Below are 24,056 nucleotides of genomic sequence, written 5' to 3'. Positions count from 1 at the left end.
AGTCAGAATGGTCATCATCAAAAAATCTAGAAACAGTAAATGCTGGAGAGGGTGTGGAGAAAAGGCAACCAAGTCTCCTTTTGCCTGGCCAAACTCAAAGGATCTGAGGCTAATTATCATGATCCTATCTGCACATATGTGCTTCCAGTCTTGCAAAATATTTTCTTATCCAACATTTCATCACTTTCTCCCAGGAATCCTGTGAAATACTGGCCCAGGATTTTGTAGTCATGCTGATAGGCAGTAACATGTATTCTTTTTGATGGTTTCAGATGTCCCTATTTAAGACCATTCTTGAGTATCATGGTGAGTTAAGGGTAGGAATACTGATTTAATTTTAATGAAAAAAAATTTAACATCTTTATTGGAGTATAATTGCTTTACAATGGTGTGTTAGTTTCTGGTTTATAACAAAGTGAATCAGTGATACATATACATATATCCCCATCTCTCCTCCCTCTTGCGTCTCCCTCCTACCCTCCCTCTCCACCCCTTTAGGTGGTCACAAAGCATCGAGCTGGGACGAAGTGAGAGAGTGGCATGGACATATAGTGATGAAATGTTGGATGAGAAAATATTTTGCAAGACTGGAAGCACATATGGGCAGATAGGATCATGATAATTAGCCTCAGATCCTTTGAGTTTGGCCAGGCAAAAGGAGACTGGGTTGCTAACAGCTGAGCTTTCTGAATGGGCAGGACTTGGGCCCAGAGTTATGAGGCTGGAGGCCAGTTGGGCATTTTGAGTTGAAACTGGGGCTTGGAGAGACAGTGGTACTGGGGCCCTGTCCTGAGGGCATAGGGAAAATAGGAGTAAGGGAACTAGCATTTGTTAGCCACCTGGAGCTGTCAGTTACTTTACATAAAATTTCAAGGAACTTAATCCTCACCCACAATTCTGTGAAGTGGATTTTTCGGTCTGCAATTAAAGATGTGTGAATTAAATCTCAGAAAGGCAAAATGATTTTCCCAAGGTCCCAGGAGACAAGAGCATGGATTTATGGATTCAAACCATATGGATTTTATCTTTACAATGTTGGGGCCTTTATCTTATGTTATACCATGTTCCTTGTGGGTAGAGTGACCATACAACTTGGTTTGCCCTGGGCCAGTCCCAGTTTATACCTGTATTCATGGTATAATAATGAATAGCATCTTTTTACTTTCAAAAGTGTCCCAGCTTGGATGATACATTGTATGGTTACCTTACCAATGGGGAACAGCAATGGGGGACAACCAGGTCAGAGGGGTTCACTCTCTGGTCCCTCTGTCTTCCTTGAAATGCAGTATAACTTATACGCTTTCTCCTTTGATCAACAGACTCAGTTCAGCTTTGTCTTCTTGTTATGAGTAACAGCTACCATTTTTGAATTCTCATTGAATCCTCACAACTCTATCATTAGTCCCAATTTAAAGATAATCAGTGTAGCAGTTGATACCTTGTATCAGTACTGGATTTTGAGGAAGGGCTCCTTGTCTTTAGCCCTGTTACTGAAGCAAAGGTAGACCTAGGTGTACACATGGTACTTGCCACCCTGACTGAGCCAAAGTGCCTCTGCCTGGTAGGTGAGGTTGTGCAGGGAAGACAGCAGATCTCAGGGCTTCCAGTTGTGTAGGAGTGATGACTGGGGCAGCTCCTCAGGATGGATTGGAGTTTCTGGAAGGAAAAGAGTAGCGGGTGGCTGTTAAGGATGAAGGAGACCTTCAGCTTAGAGTTCCATCAGCTCTTCGGACTCAACTCACCTCTATCCGAGCCTTCCAAAGGACCTGAAGGTTTTTTAAATGGGAGAGCAACTTGTTTAAATTGTCTAAAGAGCCACAGACCTAGGTTTGCGGCTGGGCTATACCACTCACTAGCCGGGTAACCTTGAGCAAGGGATTTTAACTTCTCTAAGACTCCACTTCCTCAAAACGTAAAACAGGGTAAATATTTTCTACTTTAATGTGGAGATTATATTAGACAATGTAGGAAAAGTACCTGGGACAGTTTGGCACATAGGGGACGTTCAACAAACAGAAGTTATTACTCTTATTACTGAAAGGAAGACCAAATGAATTAGCTAAATTTTCAAGCCCCTCTATTACATGGCCCTAACCTGTGTTTCAGACTTGGTCTCCTACTGCTTCTCTATTGTGGCTTTCAGCTCCAATTGCATGGGATAAATTCCTGTCTCCTCGTCCTGTCCATGTGTGCTTCCACTTCTATGTCTTTGATCATGCTCTTCCCCAGCTCAGATTGTCATCACTCTCCTCTCTGCCTAAGCAAATCCAGCCCATCCTTCACATTCCCATCCATCCAGGAGGCAGAGCTGCAGGGCAACAGAGTGAGGTGAGCAGAGGTGAGTGAGGAAGGGGTGGTCAGCTGCCCCTCAGATGCACTGGCAGTGTCCATCCTGGCTCTTGTTGGGGAAGTGGAAAAATAAGCCTCGTTGGTAAAGAGCATGGGACAGAGGTGGGACAGTGGTGCAGAAAAACACCATTTGAAATTTCTGAGACCTCTGTGTCCTTAGATTGACACAGAGGGAAGGGATTGCAGGCCACTCCAGTTAATTAGCCCACACCATCCCAATAAGAATCTAAGTTCTCAAGGTCCATAGACCAAGTGCTTCTGGGCCACAGAGCTGAGACCAATTAGAGTTAAAATTTCTGGAAATTTACTTTTAAATACTTTAACAAAGAGAGTGGGATCCATGTGTGTGTATCTGGTTAGTGTTGATCAACATCCTAGGAGCTTTTGGTTAACATCTGAAGTATCTTAATTAGAAATGCACAAGCCATGTGTTAGTTTTCATTTGAAGAAGCCCACACTCCAGAGGGCTGTCACCAATACTTAAGTTTTCTCCAGTTGATACCAGAGATTGTGAAATAGCATAATGCAAATTAGAAATGATTTTTTCATTGGTGAAATGAATGCTGCTCAAGACATGTAGACTGGCTAGAAATACACAGGCTCTCCCACCTCTTATGTACAGGCTACAAGAATTTAGCCAGCCCAGTAGCATAATTCCTGTGGAATGGTGCCTCTAGGCTTGCAAGTCCCAACTGGTCCAGTGTTCTGAGGCTTACTGCAGCATTTGTCACCTGAATCCTACCATTAAAAGATGTGACATGTCCTTTGCCTCCTTCTGCTACAGGAGGACACAGCAAAAAGACAGCTATCTATGAACCAGGAAGCAGTCCTCACCAGACACTGAATCTGTTAGCACCTTGATCTTGGACTTTCAGCCTCTAGAACTCTTTTCTTGCAGCCACCTTCTTCCCTGTATATGAACTGGTGCCTTGCTGGGAGTAGAAGCAACGGTAGCCAGCAGCATCTCACCATGTTGCCCACAGATAGCAGCGCTTCCACAAAGGAGACAACGTATGACGACCACAAACAACTTCCTGCCCATAGTCCTCCAGATCCAAGCCATCAGTAAAGTCCAGGATATTCACAGCTGTTTTGTTCACTGATGTAGCCCCAGTGTCCAGGACACAATCTGGCATGTAGAATACCTTGAGAATATTTGTTGAATGAGAAAGCAAACCAGTCTTAAGTCTGACCTTACAGGTGAGTTACCCCTTGGAATTAGCGACACTGCCTCTGGAAACACCTGTTAGAAGTAGTATATTTTCTATGAACACCACACAACAGAAGGGAAACTCTTAGTCTCCATCATCCTAAGTGTCTGCATGAAATAACACATGATCCTGAAACTCAGTTTAACAGAATTTTCGTAAAGACTACAGATTCTCAGTTTCTCTAGCCTCTTAGATGAAGGTACCAATTCAGGTCAATCAACATTTTCTAAACGCCTACAGTGTTCAATATGGGCTGTATATTACTGGCCCATCTTTTCAAAACCAACAATCATCAGCATGATACATTCATTTACATTTATATTAAATTCTTTTTCTCAGATCTAACCAAAAATGTTGAAAGTCAAGGTTGACAAAAATTAAAACAGTAAACACAGAGATAACTTTTTCAATTAAGATAAGTAGGATGTGAATTTTCTTTTTCATACTGGAAGTAAGTAAAACACACGTACACACACAATTACCAAAATAAAATAGAACCTCTGGGGGAAAAAAATACAACAAAACGATGTCACATGAAAAGCACTAACAGGGAATCTAAAGGGATCTGAGATTTTAGTGAACTTATAGAAGAGGCCGTATTTTTGTGCCTGCTTATTCTCTCCCTTATACTCTACATCTAGTCTGTCAGCACATCCTGGTGGTTTGACCTTGGAGATATTTATCCAGAATGCAACCACTTTTCACCATGCCCACTGCCATCATTCTGGTGCAAGCCGCCAGGAATCACCTTTAACATGATTGCAAGAGTCTGCCAACTGGACTTCCTGTTCTGCCTTAGACTCCCTTAAATCTTTCTTTCTCCATAGAGCAGCCAGAATGTTCCTTTTAAAATAGACATCACATAAGTCAGGTCATATCACTTCTCTGCTCAAAACCCTCCAATGGCTTCCTGTCTCATTCAGAAGAAAAGCCAAACTGCTAACCATGGATCCCAAGAACATAGGGGATCTGGTGCTCCGCTCACCCACCAATCTCCATAGTTAGTCTTACTTTATTACTCTCTCTCCTCATTCGCTCCCCTCCAGCCTCATTGGCCTCCTCACTGTTCCTCAAGTATTCCAGGCACCAGGCACCAGGCACCCTCTCTTCTCAGGCCCTTCTCACTTGCTTTTTTCTTTGCCTGGAGTGTTTGCCCCCAGAGAGGTGAATGGCTATTTCCCTCACTTTCTTCAGCTCTTTACCCAAAAGTCTTTTTCTTCTTCTTTTTAAAAATAATAACAGCTGCTGTTTTTTTAAAGAAATCAACTAATTAGGCTGCGTTGGGTCTTCATTGCTGTGCGTGGGCTTTCTCTAGTTGTGGAGAGCGGGGTCTACTCTTTGTTGCGGTGCGTGGGCTTATTGTGGTGGCTTCTCTTGTTGCAGAGCACGGGCTCTAGGTGCGCAGGCTTCAGTAGTTGTGGCACGTGGGCTCAGTAATTGTGGCACGTGGGCTCTAGAACGCAGGCTCAGTAGTTGTGGCACACGGGCTTAGTTGCTCCGCGGCATGCGGGATCTTCCCGGACCAGGGCTCGAACCCGTGTCCCCTGCATTGGCAGGCAGATTCTTAACCACTGTGCCACCAGGGAAGTCCCAAAGGTTGTCTTCTTAATGAGGCTTTCTCTAGCCACACTACCTCCATTCCAATGCTTCTTATTCCCCTACCCTGTTTTCTCTCCTTAAAACTTGCAAGAATCTAACATACTATATATTTTACTAATTTCTTTTTTTTGTTGCTGTTGGGGATAGGTGTTTATTAATTAATTAATTTATTTTTGCTGTGTTGGGTCTTCATTTCTGTGTGAGGGCTTTCTCTAGTTGTGGTAAGCGGGGGCCACTCTTCATCGCGGTGCACAGGCCTCTCACTATCGTGGCCTCTCTTGTTGTGGAGCACAGGCTCCACACGCGCAGACTCAGTAGTTGTGGCTCACGGTCCTAGTTGCTCCGCGGCATGTGGGATCCTCCCAGACCAGGGCTCGAACCTGTGTCCCCTGCATTAGCAGGCAGATTCTCAACCACTGCGCCACCAGGGAAGCCCCTATTTTACTAATTTCTTATTTGTTGTTTACCTCCCCTGGGAAGATGTAAGCTCCACAAGTGCAGGAATTTTTGTGTCTGCTTTATTTCCCACTATTGTCTTTAGTGACTAGGGTATGCATGTAGTAGACATTCAATAAATATTTGTTGAGTGAATGAATGAATGTTTCTATAAGACTGGTATGGCAGATTAAGGTTAATAGCAAATCTTTTGCTACCCTTCTCCCTGAGAGGTAGAGTCTAATTCCCCTTGCCTTAAATCTGGGCTAGACTCAGTGATTTGCTTTGCCAAAAGAATTCAGCAAAACTGACATTCTGGAACTTCTAAAGTTAAGTCATAAGTCTTGTAGCTTTCACACAGGTTTCTTATAACACTCACTCTGGAAGCCTTAAGCTGCCATGTAAGAAATCCAACTACCCTGAGACTGTCACGCCACAGAGTTCCCATGTAGGCACCTTGCACAACAGTGTCATCTGAGCCCAGCCTTCCAGTCATCCCTACTAAGGTGCCAGATATATGAGTGAAGCCATCTTGGGCGCTCCAGACCATCCCAGTCCACCAGCTGAGAGCAATCTCAGTCATGTGGGACACAAGAATCATCCAGCCAAACCCTGATGGAATTCCTGACTCACACAATTATGAGATACAAGAAAATGGTTGTTTTAATCCACTGAGTTCTTTTTTAAAATTTTATTGGGGTATAGTTGATTTACAATGTTGTGTTAGTTTCAGGTGTACAGCAAAGTGAATCGGTTATACATATACATATACCCACTCTTTTTTAGATTCTTTTCCCATATAGGTCATTAAAGAGTACTGACTAGAGTTCCCTGTGCTACACAGCAGGTTCTTATTAGTTATGTATTTTATATACAGTAGTGTGTATATGCCAATCCCAATTTCCCAATTTTATCCTTCCCTCCCTTTCCCCCCCTGGTAACCATAAGTTTGTTTTCTACATCTATGACTCTATTTCTGTTTTGTTAGTATGTTCATTTGTATCACTTTTTTGATTCCACATATAAACAATATCACATGGTATCTGTCTTTGTCTGACTCTCTTAGTATGATAATCTCTAGGCCCATCCATGTTGCTGCAAATGGCATTATTTCATTCTTATTATTTACTTATTTAATTTTTTGGCTGCATTGGGTCTTCGTTGCTGCACACAGGCTTTCTCTAGTTACGGTGGGCAGGGGCTACTCTTCGTTGCGGTGAGTGGGCTTCTCATTGTTGTGGCTTCACTTGTTGCGGAGCATGGGCTCTAGGCACACAGGCTTCAGTAGTTGTAGCACGTGGGCTCAGTAGTTGTGGCTCGTGGGCTCTAGAGTGCAGACTCAGTAGCTGTGGTGCACGGGCTTAGTTGCTCCACGGCATGTGGGATCTTCCTGGACCAGGGATCAAACCCATGTCCCCTGCATTGGCAGGCGGATTCTTAACCACTGCACCACCAGGGAAGTCCATATTTCATTCTTTTTTATGTCAGGCATTAAGTTCTGGGGAGGCTTGTTACACAGCCATAGATAATTAGGACCCCCAGGAAATATGAACCTATCTTTCTCAAAAGCCCTTCCTGGGTCCCTGGGGAAGCAACTCACGTTTCTGGATACTGTGCTAGAGAATATTATCAGTCCCTTGAAGGAAAGCTAGACAACTCTGAGAAGACCAACTTCTGGTACGCCCCACCCCATCCCCACATTAGGGGCAGAGGACAGAGGCTAGAAGGAGGAGGCTGTCGTCACTGGACAGCCTGTCAACCTTCTCACTCACTCACTGAGGACACATATTTCTTAATACTGTCAGCCAGCTTGAGGCACATCTGGTCAGAAGTCAGGGGACACTGGCAGGCCCTTGAGCAACTGTAAGTATTTCAGTTCTTCAGGACTTCCAAGTGGTTGGCTCTTTAAGAGAAAACATAACAAACCGATGACTTAACCTTCCAGATGGTAGGAAGCTGAGCCTGAATTACAACAGTGTTATCTGTCCCTGACCTTGTTCCAAAGGAACCTGAAGAGGAAAGAGAGGCCAGTTCACTAGTTACACTTTCTAGTCAGGTCTAATTCCCTTTTAAAAGTGGAAGATTCATCATGATGATCATTTTGTAATATGTAGAAATATTGAATCACCATGTTGTGTGCCTGGAACTAGCATAGTGTTATAGGTCAATTTTACTTCAATTAAAAAAAGAAAGAGAAAAAAAATCAGTGCTTAACATCCTTGAGTGTATTTCAAGCTTTAACCTGAAAAAATTCATATGTATAACATTTATTTATTACTGATAAATAAATATATTTTTACATTTTCTTGTTAGCTTTGAGGCGAACCTTATGTCTACTCACCAAGTGGCAGTTATAATCTGGAATGTAGAGTGTGATCCATTTAAACCAGATCAATTTGAAGTAGGTCCAGGCCTAGAGTCCTTGGTCCAGCACTAGAAACTGACCAGATGCCTATTATTAAAATAAATTTTTTTTAAAAAATTTGGCTGGGCAAGACTTTTATTGGGTACCAGATGATCTTTTTTTTTTTTTGGCAGTACGCGGGGCTCTCACTGTTGTGGCCTCTCAGGCTCCGGACGCGCAGGCTCAGCGGCCATGGCTCACAGGCCCAGCTGCTCTGCGGCATGTGGGATCTCCCTGGACCGGGGCACGAACCCGTGTCCCCTGCATTGGCAGGAGGACTCTCAACCACTGCGCCACCGGGAAAGCCCCAAGATGATCATTTTTTGATAAAGAATTATAGTAGAGATCTTAAATGAAGATAACAAAACTCAAAGAAGTTTGGTCAAAAGACCAAAGCAGATCCAGACTTGCCACCTGCCTTGGAATATGGGATTATTACCTGTTACCATTTCTCTGCAGTGCTTCAAGATGCTACTTGTTACAGGGCTTGAGAAGCAACTGTCCCCTAACTAATGGTACCTGCCTCAGAGAGTTATTATGGAGACTGAATAAATACAAAATAGTGTCTGGCATATAATAAGCTATTATTGAAGGCCCCGGGAATCCTATACTGCCGCTCATAGTTCTTGCTTGTCTGAATACTGGAGGGGTAGGTAGGCTGGGGTAGCCGTGTCTGGAAGGTGTCTGGAAGGACACCACATGATATACAGAAGGATTCTCAGTCCTGAGTCTGCCCTAGCCTCAAGAGCCCAGGAGGAATCCACCTTTGCCCCACTGACAGCCCTCCCTCAGGACAATGATATGAGGACAAGAAAGAACTACCATTAAATCAAGGATAGAAACCCAGGGAAGCCAAGAGGTGCTCAGCACTGTGCTTTTGACACAGAAAGCCCTACCCTATGAACACCAGCGCTTGTGTTTGTCTCCCCCTCCTGCTTTTGGTTCCAAAGCTACTGAGGCCTGTATCGCCGATCTTTTACAGAACGAGTACCAGGCATTTATCAGAAGAGGCCAAGCCTCAGGTTTTCATACAGCCCTCCCAGTAGTGTAAAAGTAAATGTCAGTAATCTCATTGGGCTCTTAACCTGCAACCCAGCCTGTGCATAAATTGCAGTGCCTTGGCCAATAGTGTAGTAGGTCTTGCTCTTCTCCAGATATGGTGAAATGAAACACCTTGCTTCAGGTCCATTCCCTGTATCTCCTTGCATTTCCCCTCAATATAATTTCCTGATTCTGAGGCAGCTCTCACACCTTATTTTCCCCTAAACAGGGAAAGCAAAAAGTAAATTTCTCTTACACTCAAAGGCTAATGCCTCCCAAAATGAAGAATCAACAAGGTCTCAGCTCAAGTTTAATAAAACTACAAAAGACCAAAAGCGATAACCTACTACTATGCACATCAGTTTGCCTGCCGCATGATACAGCTCAGGCCATTCCCTCCAGAGGAAGAAAGGCTGGCCTCCCCAACCCCGGCAGGAAAGGCCTGTCCTGTTCCACACCACATCTCGGCTGAGTGTAAGGTCCTGTGTTTTAAGCATTACAATAGTACAAAATACAATAGTTTTGTTCTCATGGCCACCTACTGCAACCTGGTCCTAAAATGGCCCAGTGCTCACTTCTGCTTAGAGAAATATTCTTTGCTCTTCTGGACATCAGGCTTGATGGTATCACTGCCAGGCTTCCAGCCAGCTGGGCACACTTCCCCATGTTTGTCAGTAAACTGGAAGGCCTGAACTAGTCTCAGTGTCTCATCCACAGAACGGCCAACAGGAAGGTCATTTATGGTGATCTGTTGAATGATACCTTTATCATCAATAATAAAAAGGCCCCTGAATGAGATGCCTTCATGGGCCTTTAAGACCCCATAGTCCTGAGCAATGGTGCGCTTGGGGTCTGATATCAAGGGAATGTTCATGGGTCCCAGTCCTCCTTGTTTCTTGGGTGTGTTGATCCATGCCAGGAGACAGAAGTGCGAATCCACAGAAGCGCCAATCACTTGGCAGTTGAGTTTCTTAAATTCTTCTGCCCTATCTCTGAAAGCAATGATCTCTGTGGGGCACACAAAGGTGAAATCAAGAGGGTAAAAGAAGAACACAGCATATTTTCCTTTGTAGTCAGATAGACTGATATCTTTGAACTGACCATCTGGCATTACAGCAGTTGCTTTGAACTGGGGGGCATGGTGCCCAATTTTGGCATTTCCTGAAGACATATTGCTATCAGCAGTTCTCACAGACAAACCACAGAAGACAGTCAGGAAAGAGACACGCCAAAATAAATTCTTTGTATCCTCAAAAAGAAAAGAAAGAGTACTCTTGTGGAAAGATCCTCACCTCCCCCAGCTCAGCCATCAACTTGCTGTGGGGACCTCCTGTAAGGCATTTCATCTCTCTGGGCCTCAGTCTTCTCATATGTAAAATAGAGATGTCTTTTAGAAGCTCCAGTTAGTCTGGGCTCAAAGAAAGGGAAAGAAAGAAAGGTATGAGGTAGTGTCTAAAATGCTAAGGTGACTTCAGCAAAAGTGCAATAGTAGTCCTAAGTCCTATTAGCTCAGAGTCCACAAGTCCTGGCCTTTTCTTATACCCCCCTCTCCATCTTCCCTCTTGTCCCTGGTGTAAGGTTGTGTTTGGTTCTGAGACCTTCATTCCATCAATAAATATGTATGACGATGGAAGCCCTAAGACTCAGATTGCTTCATTTCCTGTTCTCAAGTACCCCTCACAACCATACCCCTCCACTTCTCATTTCCTTCCACTGCCTACACATACCTTCCCTCTCTTCGGTAAGTGGTCCTCAGTAGGGGCGGGAGTGAGGGTGGGGGTCCATATCGCTCCCTAGAAGGCATTTTGGGAAATATACGGTGGTACTTTTGGTTGTCACAACAACCGGGGGGGGGGGAGGGTGGGCAGGGTTCAGGATTGCTAAAGTCCTGCAGTGCACATGATGGTCTTATCTCATGTAACTTTTGAATGTCTGCTAGACATTCATGTAGGTGAAAAGACTGCTTACGATTATCCAAGCTTATAGCCCAACTCCATATTAAACAAAAACACCAAGTATTTTTAAACAGTTTAAATTAACACTGAAGTTTTCAAAAATGCAACAATCATGTAAATCAAGGGCAGATTGTGCGTTGTTTTATTCAGAATTTTACCAAGAGTTGTTCATCATTTGGAAAACCACATTGTAACCAAAAGTAAGGTCCAGCTGCTCGCCTCTCAAAAGCCAATAAAGAGGCAAGTTGGTGGAAAGGAAAATTTGCTTTATTTTGGATGCTGGCAACCCGGGAGGAGGGCGAACTCCTGTCCAAAGGCCAGCTACCCCCGACCCCCAACAACCAGTATGCAAGAGCTTTTATAGACAGAGGGAGGGGGCTACATGCAGAAGCAAGAGTCAGCTCTGACAGTCCTCTTGAAATTGGTCATGTGGTGGTCTGACCAGCATCATCTTGATTGTTTTAAGTACAGTTAATCTTCAGTTCCAGGGTCGGTTTGTTCCCATTTCCTTGAGCCCAATTCTCAGAATTGTGGCCGCTTATGTCATGGTTATAGTCTGGTCATCCTGTAGTTAACTTCTTCTACCTGGTGGGGGTTTCAATATCTACAAGATAGCTCACAGAATATGGCTCAGAATATTACCTATAGCCCATGAAGAGGAACTAAAGGTCCTTGATTATGCTTAGTGACTATTATTATTTAGTCTTGGACTGTTTTCCTTTGTTTCTGAATTTTCTCACTCTCTGATTAAATTTATTCTTTAAGAAAAGTTTTTCCACAGACAAAAGGCAGGCAGAGGACATTGTGGGGAGGACCATAGGGTTCTGCTCCATTTCAACATCACTATGGCAATGCCATCTGTGGTATTTGAGTGACCAATACAACACACCTGTATCAGTTAGCATTTTCAGGTGGAGGTCACTGACTTCATTATGTCTTCCAGTATAATCATGATTAAGCATTTAGATATTGAAATATGTTTTATTTTGTTAAAAAATATAATTTTATGTCCTTAATATTACAGTTAGGACATTATGCTCATCTTTTCAAATTAGGTATATAGGTAAGTTACTTATCCACAAACTCCATTTCAGGAAAATAAAAGGGTATTACAAAATATTTGTTATAAAGTCATTATTGAGTTTGGTGGTCGAGAATAACTTAGAGATTCATTTTTTAATCATCCTCAATTCTTGTTCATGAGCCTGTCTCCTGGCTTCAAGTTGTCTATGCTTCACAGCTGACATCCTCTACTTTCATGCTTTAAAATTCCCTCAAAATTCCTGTATAGTTTGTGGTATCCAACCTTCAAGATGGCCCCTGATGGGGTAAGGGGAGGGAAGGATGAACTGGGAGATTGGGACTGACATGTACACACTACTATATTAAAACAGAAAACTAATAGGGACCTACAGTACAGCATAGGGAACTCTACTCAGTACTCTGTAATGGCCTATATGGGGAAAGAATCTAAAAAAAAGTTGATATATGTATATGTATAATGGATTCACTTTGCTGTATACCTGAAACTAACACAATATTGTAAATCAACTATACTCCAATAAAAATAAATAAAGATGGCCCCCAGTGATCCCTGCCTGCTGGTATTCATACCTTTGTGTAGTCCCCTCCCACACTGAATAAGGTTGACCTGTGTAATCAATAGTATATTGTGAAAATGATGGAATACTGTTAAGGCTAGGTCATAAACGACTTTACAGCTTCTGCCTGTCTCTCCATCTTGGATGACTCTTCCTGGGAACAGCCTGCTGCCACATGATGAGGACACTTAAGCGGCCCTATGGAGATGAGGAACTGAGGCCTCCCGCCAACAACCAGAACCTTGCCAGCCATGTAAGTAAGCTATCTTGGTAATGAATCCTCCCGTCCCAGCCAAATCTTCAGATGATGGCAAGCCCAGCTGACATCTTGACTACAATCTCAAGAAAGACCCCGAGTCATCAACAGGCTATTACCAGATTCACGACCAGTATCAACTGTGTGAGATAAATATTTATTGTTTTTTCTTTCTGATTTCAGAGCCTATGCCTTTTTTAAAAGAATTGGAGTATGGTTGATTTACATTGTGTTAGTTTCAGGTGTACAGCACAGTGATTCATATATATATATATATATATATATATATATATAATTAGTTATATATATATATATTCTTTTTCAGATTCCTTTCCCTTATAGTTTATTACAAAATATTGAATATAGTTAGTTCCCTGTGCTATACAGTAGGTCCCCATTGTTTATCTTATTTTATATATAGTTGTTATTTATTTTATATATAGTAGTGTGTATCTGCTAATTCCAACCTCCTAAATTATCCCTTCCCCTTTATTGTTATTTTAAGCCACTAAGTTTGGGGATATTTTGCCAGTGATGACTGACTTTTTTTTTTATTATTGAAGTGTAGTTGATTTACAATGTTGTGTTAGTTTCAGGTGTGCAGCAAAGTTATTCAGATATATATATATATGTGTATTTATATACATGTATATATTCATTCCTTTTCATATTATTTTCCATTATAGGTTATTATAAGTTACTGAATATACTTCCCTGTGCTATACAGTAGGTCCTTGTTGTTTATCTATTTTATATATAGTAGTGCGTATCTGTTAATCCCAAACTCTTAGTTTATCCCTCCACCCCCTTCCCCTTTGGTAACCATAAGATTGTTTTCTATGTCCATGAGTCTGTTTCTGTTTTGTAAATAAGTTCATTTGTATTCTTTTTTAGGTTCCACAAATAAGTGATATCATATGATATTTGTCTTTCTCTTTCTGACGGACTTCGCTTAGTATGATAATCTCTAGGTCCATCCATGTAGCTGCAAATGGCTTTATTTCATTCTTTTTATGGCCGAGTAATAATACATTGTATACATAAACCACATCTTCTTTATCCATTTGTCTGTCAGTGGACATTTAGACTGTTTCCATGTCTTGGCTATTGTGAATAGTGCTGCTATGAACATTGGGGTGCATGTATCTTTTCGAATTATAGTTTTGTCTGGATATACGTCCAGGAGTGGGATTGCTGGATTGTATGGCAACTCTATTTTTAGTTTTCTCCATAGTGGCCGCACCAAATTTACATTCCCACCAACAGTGTAGGAGGGTTCCATTTTCTCCACACCCTCTCCAGAATTTGTTATCTGTAGACTTTTTAATGATAGCCATTCTGACCAGTGTGAGGTGATACCTCATTGTAGTTTTGATTTGCCTTTCTCTAATAATTACCAATGAGGAGCATCTTTTCATGTGCCCATTGCCCATCTGTATGTCTTCTTTGGAGAAAGGTCTATTTAGATCTTCTCCCCATTTTTTGATTGGGTTGTTTGTTTTTTTAATATTGAGTTGTATGGGCTGTTCGTATATTTTGGAAATTAAGCCCTTGTTGGTTGCATCATTTGCGAATATCTACTCCCAGTCTGTAGGTTTTCTTTTCATTTTGTTTATGGTTTCCTTTGTTGTGCAAAGCTTATAAGTTTCATTAGGTCTCATTTGTTTATTTTTGCTTTTATTTCTTTTTTCTTGGGAGACCGATCTAAGAAAACATTGCTACGATTTATGTCAAAGAATGTTTTGCCTATGTTCTCTTCTAGGAGTTTTATGGTATCATGTTGTATATTTAAATCTTTAAGCCATTTTGAGTTTATTTTTGTGTATGCTGTTAGGGAGTGTTCTAACTTCCTTGATTTACATGCAGCTAGGTGACTGACCTTTTTATGCCTTTCCTAAATTGTCAATGTCTCCTGAATAGAATATAAGCACTAGAGGGCATAAACCTGTCTGTTTTGTCCATTACTGTATCCCCCAAGTGTAGAACAATGCCTGGCACATGGCAGCTGCCCTGGCACATAAACAGCTGCCAAATATTAATTGAATGAATGAATTAACTTTGGCAAAAGAGATATAAATAATAAAAAGGGAAATATGACTATCATTATTTGTAAGCAATATAATTGTCTACATAAAAAATCCAAGACAGTCAATCGAGAAACCATTAGAACCAGTACAAATAATTTAGCAAAGTGGCAAAATACAAGAGCAACATACAAAAAGCAATAATATTTTCATACACCAACAATAATCTACTGGGCATTGTAATAGATTTTAAAAAGATCCCAGTCACAACAACTCCCAGAACTATAAATTACCCAGGGGAAAAAAATCTATAATAAATGTACAAAATCTAGATGAAAAAACCCCAAACTTTACAGATGGAAATGGAAGAATATCTGAGTGAAGTGATAGATATGTTGTATTTCACTATGGTAAAACTCAATATTGTAAAGATGTCAATGACCTATAAAAGTCTATAAATTTAATCCCAATCAAAATCCTAGTGAAAAGTTTTACAGAACTCAACAAATTGATTCTAAAAATCACTTGGAAGAGAAAAAGTGCAAAAATAGCCGAGACAATTTTGAAAAAGAACAGTGGGTTGAGACTTAACTTGCCCTATCAAATATCAAAACACACCATAGAGGTGTAGTAATTAAAATGATGTGGTAATGGAAGAAACACTGACAAATGAATCAATGGATCAGAATGAAGAGTCCAAAACAGATCCAACTGTATAAGGGAATTCAGTTTTTGACAAAGGAGAAAGGATAGGGGGCTTCCCTGGTGGCGCAGTGGTTGAGAGTCTGCCTGCTGTTGCAGGGGACGCGGGTTCGTGCCCCGGTCCAGGAAGATCCCACATGCCGCGGAGCAGCTAGGCCCGTGAGCCATGGCCGCTGAGCCTGCCTGTCTGGAGCCTGTGCTCCGCAACGGGAGAGACCACGCAGTGAGAGGCCCGTGTACAGCAAAAAAAAAAAAAAGGATAAAGTACTCAGTAAATGGTCTTAGGAACACTTGTTATCCACTTAGGATAAATAAAGTTAGATCTTTGGTTCACAACTTTCATGAAAGTAAATTTCATATAAAAGCCCTGAACATAAAATATAAAATTATAAAAGGAAATATAGGGTAGGGTAGGCATAAAACATAGAGATACAAGTAAATAAATTTGATTGCATCAAAAGCACAAAATACCTCTAAGACAAAACAGGAAAACAAAAGTACCTCATAATGGCCAAGGGCCATCAGATTACCTAATATATGTTATTTTATGAGTTGAATATTAAAAATGATTTTGACAGATTTTGCTTTGTTTTGTGCTTTTGGGCAGTGAAGAAGCTATCTTTGCCATATGTTTCAAGACAGCAATGCCTCTTTATCTTGGGCTATTTATAGTATCTATTCTCATGGATAGAGAATGTTGTACAACAATTAATAAATAATTGTGGGGATTTTCAGAATGGCTGAGTGAGGAGCTTGGAAGACACACTCCCCCCAAAAAAATCAATACTAAAACTTGGAAAAATGATCAAAAACCCCTTGGGTTTTTGGAAGTAACTGTTTGGCACCTCTAGAAGATGATGTCAAACAGTTATTTCCAGGAGCCATCAATGTAGAAGGCTCAGTAAATGATTCATGTAGACCGGTTTTCCCTGCCATAATTCAGCATTTGATTACGCTTTCCATTTATTTTATTTAATTTTTTTTGTATCTTTTCAATTTAGATTTTGCCTCTTTGTACTGCAGGCACAGGTCAGGGTACATTTATTGACTGTATTTATTGATATAGTCAATAAATGTATCTTATATAAATGAATTTTATACCAGCTCTATATTCTAGGGTAATGGGGGTGCTCAGAAAATAAATGCTGTCAGTTGGACAGAGCCAGTTTGGGATTTAGCCAACATAGGCAGGCTTATAATGCAGTTGTAGTACAAGGGCACCAGGGAGGGAAGACTTTAATAGCTGGCCCTAATAAAATCCCATCATTCATTCAAAAAATGTCACCAAGTACCAATCACAAAGCACTGATGATGCAGAAATGAACAAGGCACCATTCTTCTCTCAAGGAGTTCAGTGTAATGTTGGCAGACACATAATAAACACCTAATTTCAATTAATTGTGATCAGCACTGACACAAAGTGCAGTGGAAAGGAACCATTAACTCTACCTGAAAGAGTGATAAAAAGCAAAAGGTCACATGGGGCTAGTGTCAGAAGGCCTGCCAATGTTGTGTCTGGTAATGTGATGTCATTCATTGAGGGAAATACCAGGTTGTTTAAATAAACAGGTACCTAAGACACCAGCAAAGTAGGGCATCACAAAAAGTGGAATCAATTTTACATTATATATATACCATGGAAAAATCAGAAATTGCTTAGATTTTGTTCTGTTTTATGATTTAGTATCATTTTATTTTGAATTACATATGGGATGGGAAGCGAGGGGGCATAACTTTTTCTAAAATATATTGAAAAACAAATACACTAACATAAAAATGCATAAAACATAAATGTACAGCTAAAAGTTATTATAAAGTACATCATGTGACCATCACCCAGGCAAGAAATAGAACATAGCCAGTGGCATCCCAGGAGCACCACTTAGGATGGCCAACTGTCTTGGTTTGCCTTGAACTATTACAGTTTTAGCACTGAAAGTCCTGAATCCCAGGAAACCCCTTCCTGGGATATCAAAAGTCTTAATTTTCACTGGTGGGTGCTAAATATTGTTGAGGGGGGAGTATAAAACCTGTATGGTGGCCCCCAAAATAGGGGGTGAAAACAACACAGTTTTTAGTGTGAAACAAGTATGGTATAGATTATCTGCCTTCTGCAGTTGTTGTAGCTGTTTTTTCCCCTGGATACTGATATTGACAACCATGATTTTGGTTCACAGTAATGGATCATTCATTATTGCATCATTCTGAATGAATAATGGATGATTCATTGTTGCATCACTCTGAATGATGCCACTTCAGTGTGCAACTTAAGTGTATTGTAATCATGAGCATTAACAGTCTGTGACTTTGCCTATACTTTGCAGTAATTGTATTGAAATAGTGCTAGTTTAACCTTTAACATTGTAAATATTGTCACCATGTGTCTTAGTCTGCTTAGGCGGCAGTAACAAAATACCATAGACTGGGTGGCTTAAACAACAGAAATTTATTTCTCACAATTCTGGAGCCTAGGAAGTCCAAGATCAAGATGTTGGCAGGTTTAGTTTCTTTGGATGCCTCTCTCCTGGCTTGTAGATTGCTGCCTTCTCCCTGTGTCCTCACATGGTCTTTTCACTGCATAGCGTGCACTCCTTGTGTCTCCCTGTGTGTCCAAATTTCCTCTTCTTATAAGGACACAGTCAGATTGGATCAGGGCCCACCCTAACAGCCTTAAATCACCACTTTAAAGGCCCTATCTCCAAATAGAGCCACATTCTTTGATACTGCGGGTTGGGGCTTCAACATATGAATTTTGGAGGGACACAGTTCAGCCCATAACACCATGTTCTGCAAGAATGCAGATAATGAAAATGAGAACGATTACAATACCAATACTAGCATCATTGAAAAAGAAGGCTAAACTACTGTGTTATTTTAGACAGGTGAAGACCATATACAACTGGATTAGGGAGGTAAATAACCCAAACAGGACCTATTACACAATATAAAGAATTTGGGATTGGGCATGGTGAAGAACGGTATGTGAAAGCACATATAGAGACTGAATCTTACAAGTCCTGGATAAGACTGGCAAGTACTTCTATATCAATCAAAAGTCTCCACAAAAGACGCCACTGCTCGGTTGAAAATAACAGCCACTGAATTAGCTTGGGCATACCACACAAATGAACATGCATTATCATGTTATTCCTTTGATTACTCTATGAAACTGACTAAAGTTACATATCCTGATTACGAGGTTGCAAATCTAGGCAAACAAAAGGGGGAAATTTTGATAACAGATATGTAGGTCCCTTATAGCATAGATCTGATTCTGTCATATCTTACCAATGATCATGCTTTTTACGGTGTGTCAAATGATGAGTCTGATCTCAGCAAGAAAAAACTTTGTTATTAGGTACTTCAATTTTTTTTAAAAAAGGTAGAGTTTCATATTGCTTTCTTGATACCTATGAAGATGTTAATGAAACCACAGAAAGCAGAACAATACAAACTAGATTTTGCTCATCTATCTGCATATTCAGCAGACAGTACACACATAAATTTTGAAAATTCCATTCAGTCTATAAACGTACTAAAGAAAATGAAAATATTTTGCCCGTTAAATGTCCTGCACACCTTGTACACAATGCTGCTTAAAAGGAGTGTGTTTTGCTTACCTGTGAAATTAGAGCTTTGATAATGAAAGTTTGGGGTCATTTTCAACTTCCTCAAAACATGCAGAAGCACATAATGAGATTTCTTAGTTTATAGAAATGGAAGGAGACAGCATCCTTAGACATGTGCCTACAAGATGCCTATCATTATTGCTGGCCATAGAAAAGGTGCTAAAATGTCAGCCTGTCATAACATCATAATTTCAAAGTGTAGTACAAGAACTATGTCCTTCTCTAATTTAGAAAGACATTGAGAATGTGAATGGAGAAAAGGATTATAATAAAACATAAATTTATCTGCGCTTTCTCTGAAAATGTCTTTGAAGATCTCTGAAGAGGTCATATGAAGCCTAGAAAAGGGTGAACTCCCTGCACCCGAGCTGTTTGATGTTATGTGTACATTGCAACAAAAATTCATATGGCAAAAAAGACTCATGTTTTTGAAATAACTTTAAAAAAAGTTCCCCAAAAGGGCAGCCACATTAAACAGGACTTTCTCAATTTCTTTAATAAAACTATAACTTATCTGGAATCCAACTTCAGTTTCACAAGTTCAAATTACCTCATGCTTTAGAACCATTTTTCCTGAGAAAGAGAAGTTTATGACATCTAATTTGTTTCAGAGGATTTAAAAATGATAGGCATGTTACACGTGAATAGTCCATATATGAATTTAAAGATGCAAAAGACTTGATTGACAAATAGCTGATTTCCCCCAAACAATTTCTTTTTTAGTCCTTATGCTCCCGAAGTCTTAATTCAGCTTTGAGCTAGAGTGTGAGGGTGGAGGGTGAAGTGTGTACTAAAATTTGGCTGGCTGGTAATCTCAGGAGGCAAGTTTATACCTCTGTTTAGGGAGAGTCCTAGTTGTGAGGGGGATAAAACCAGGAGATGGGACTCAGTGGTTATAGGCTTGGATTCTGTTACTCTCCATCTGAGCTAACCTCTGAACTTTGGTTGACTCCATTCTTACAGTAGTCAAAGGCAGATTCTCTACCTCCTTCTAAGAGTAGTAGAGAGGGCTCAGAAATGGAGAGGAATGTGGCGATGGGAAAACAAGGTCACTGTTCTCCCTTGTTCTTGATCTCTTCCTTCTGAAAATTATTTCTTCTGCTTTGGGAATCACTAGATATTTATTCAACAAATCTGGAGCGGAGTCAGAGGTTTCTTCACTCCTTAGAAATCAAAGTTCTTGGGACTTCCCTGGCAGTCCAGTGGCTAAGGCTCTGCACTCCCAATGCAGGGGGCCTGGGTTCGATCCCTAGTCCAGAAACAAGATTCCATGTGCCACAACTAAAAGATCCCACATGCAGCAACGAACATCCTGAATGCCTCAACTAAGACCCGGCGCAGCCAAATAAATAAATAAATAAATAAATAAAAAGGTCAAAGTTCTCATTGGGCCAGGAGCCAAGTGTTTCAAGTTTTTGTGTTTGTTGATTTGTAAGGGGTGGGAGGGATGAGGTAGCTGGAGTTGGTGATTAATGAAGACCTAGTTTCTTTCTTTGGAGAGTACTCAGGTTAGCTTATAGGAAAGTAGGCTTGTTTCCTGGGTTCTGCCTATAGAAGGGAAATAAGTTCCCTCTTCAGAGGAAACTAACAACCCCCAGGAACCAGGAGTCAAAACATGGCTCAGGGTCCAAGCAGGAAGCCCTTCTCTGTTGGCAGTTCTTCCCTCTAAGTCATTTTACTCTGATTTCATAGAACAACTTTTCTATCCTGCTGTCCAGGAATTGTTTTTTCCTCAGCTGTCTGTTGCAGATTGTGAAGTGAAGAGGGCACTGTAGGAGAAGTCAGGAGACTGAGCTTTTCACACACTCACTCACTCCCTCTTACTTTAACCCTAACCTTTTCCTTGCCTTGCTAAGAGATATATCTGCAAAATGGGACTGATGATACATTACTGGGTTGTTGAGAGGATTAACCACGAGTGTAGGTGAAGTGCCCACGCCCCAGATTCTCAGTGCCTATCAGCTCTATGGGAATCAAGAGTTGCCAGGCCTAGGCCCTTGAAAACCAAGGCATTTGCCCTCTTTCCATCCACAATGAAAATAACAGTAAACACATCACTTTACATATATTAACACATGTTAGTCCCCCCAACAACCTTATGAGTTAGGAACTGTTATCCTCATTTATGGAACTCGAGACTCAGAGAGGTGAAGTAACTTTCTTAGAGTCACACAACTAGTAAGTGATGGAGTCGCTATTCGGACCCAGGTAGTCTGGCTGCAGCGTCTGTTCCCTGGGAGGCTCCCAGGCTGAAAGTACCTTCTGCTCTTGCCCATATCTGCGGAGTTCATTCCCAGTATGTGACAGTACCTACTGTTCCCACCTCAGGGACAGGAGCATACAGACTGCCTGAAGGTCCCACTTTGCCTGCTCTGGTCCTTTCTGAGCAAAACAAACAAGCTTAGCCCCACTCTCCATGTGACCACAATTAAGCCAAGATATGGACCTCAGACCTACCCAAATTTGTATTTGGGTGACAGGGAAGGAACCTCAGAAACCCAGGTCCTTTAGGAGTGAAGTACAGAGGGAGTGAGGTTATGGCTGGGGCTAATGAGCCCCAATAATGTGGAGATTAACCCCTGCTGGTGCCAGACCCTCCCCAGGGGTGCCAGTGGTCCACCCTCTAGGGCTCCCAGCTTCCCTTACCTGGGAAATGGGCATGGCAAAAGAGACAAAGAGGTGAGTGGTGGAGACATCCTGCAGCACCAAATGGGCTTTGGTTGTTCTGATGAATCCTAAGGACTTACACGACTTTGCCCCCCTCCCCCACCAGGCCTGAGCTGCCTCTTCCTGGCCCTTGGCAGTGCAGCCTGCAGGCAGATGAGTCTTTGCTGTGGGACCCATAATACTGCTAGCAGCCAGCCGCCATAAGGTGGGGCAGGGGCACGCCAGCCGGGAGGGGTGTGGGGCAGGCTACAGTTTGAAAGGGGCCCTGGGGGCTGCCTAGCAACCATCAGACCACCCAATAGCCTTGAGGAGTGTTTGTCTCCCTTGACCATCTACTCATAGGGAAGCAGACAGGGAAAATGTACGGGAGTTGGGGTGGGGGACTAGTGTCGAAGAGTCTCTCCTTGACCAAACTTTAGTCAGTCTCCAACTACCTTCTCAACTAGGCCCTGACTTTTGAGCTTCTGTGTTCCTCTCTGCATTGTCCAATTTTAGCGAGACTCCTAAGTCTCTTTAATGAGAATGCCCCCCATCTGATCACTCTCAATATTTGATCGAATTCCTCAACTTTTACCATCCCCTAGGTGATGTCTGATCACCCTGACTGCCTTCAGTTAGAATCCTGTTAGGTCAGTTTAGCCAGAATCCCCCCTTACCCCTGTTGCTTCCTCTTAGTAGTCTTTCATACACTGATATACCCACCCTAAACCTGTTCCTTGATTACAAATCCTTACCCTTCCTTGTTGTATTCCAAGTTAAGCCCCATCTCTTTCCCCATGGTAAACCCCATTGTAGTACTCCCCCAAATAAAGTCTGCCTTGCTGTCTTTAACAAGTGTCATGAATAAGATTTTTATGAACACTGGCATAATTATTCCAAGACAAGGAGCTGAAATTACCAAGCACAGAGTGAGGCTTTCCTCAGAAAGGGCATCATTTAGTGAAGTTTGTGTATGGTCAAATAATTTTTAACAGCTACCTGGAGTAGCATTGCTAACCTGCTAGCTAGGTGTAGCCAGCTCCCCTTGGCCTAGGATCCCCTCCATGGGCTGCCAGACTTCTAGAAAATCCAGAAACAGGCTGGGCCCTTTCTCCACATGTACAGCTTTTTCTGTTTGAGGCTCTTTCCTGCCTTTTTACACCATCATCTTGACTACAAGGTCTGCCTTGGGCACTTTCCTACCAGACATGGATCTCAGCCAAGTGATGGGAAAAAGAATAAGGGATTTGTGTCTAGAATATATAAAGAACCCTTACAACTCAATAATAAAAAGATAACTAACCCAGTTAAAACATGGGCAAAGAATTTGAATATACAATTCTCTAAATGAGATATATGAATGGCCCAAAAGCAAATTAAAAGATGCTCAGACATCATTAGTCATCAAGGAAATGCTGCAAATCAAAATCACAATGAGATACTACTTCACATCTACTAGGATGACTAGAACAAAAAAAGTCAGATAAGTGTTGATGTGGAGGATGTGGAGAAGTAGAAACCTTCATACACTGCTGGCGGGAACATATAAAATGGTGCAGCCACTTTGAAAAATAGTCTGGTGGTTCCTTAATGATTAAACATAGAGTTACCATATGACCCAGCAATCCCACTTCTAGGTATCTACCCAAAAGAAATGAAAACATATGCCCACAGAGAAACTTGTATGTGAATATTTACAACAGCATTATTCACAATAACCAAAAGGTGGAAACAACCCAAATGTCCATCAACAGACAAATGGATAAACAAAATATGGTATCCATACAATGGAATATTATTCAGCTATAAAAAGGAATGAAGTACTGAAACATATGCTACAACATGGATGAACCTTGAAAACATTATGCTAAGTAAAGGAAGCCAGTCACAAAAGACTATATACTATATGATTCCACTCATATGAAAATTCAGAAAAGGGAAACATATAGAGACAGAAAATAGATTAGTAGATGCTTAGGGCTGGGAGGAGGGACTGAGGAAATAGAGGGATGATAGCTAAATGGTTTCTTCTTGATGTGATGAAAATGTTTTAAAATTAACTGTGATGTTTACACATATCTGTGAATATACTAAAAACCATTGAACTGTACATACACTTTATATATATATATATATATATATATATATATATATACTTTTATTATTAACCCATTAACTCCATAATATGCCAATCATGAGCTAGT

At 41.2% G+C, this 24,056-nt stretch overlaps 1 pseudogene; it reads right to left on the bottom strand.

The window, feature by feature from the left end:
* Window positions 1–9,336: 9,336 nt before the first annotated feature.
* Window positions 9,337–10,245, bottom strand: LOC137216548 (peroxiredoxin-1 pseudogene; annotated as a pseudogene).
* Window positions 10,246–24,056: the final 13,811 nt, after the last annotated feature.

This window comes from Pseudorca crassidens, chromosome X, assembly GCF_039906515.1.
Source record: "Pseudorca crassidens isolate mPseCra1 chromosome X, mPseCra1.hap1, whole genome shotgun sequence".
NCBI classification, from domain to species: domain Eukaryota; kingdom Metazoa; phylum Chordata; class Mammalia; order Artiodactyla; family Delphinidae; genus Pseudorca; species Pseudorca crassidens.
This window is presented reverse-complemented; position numbering and strand designations above follow the sequence as displayed.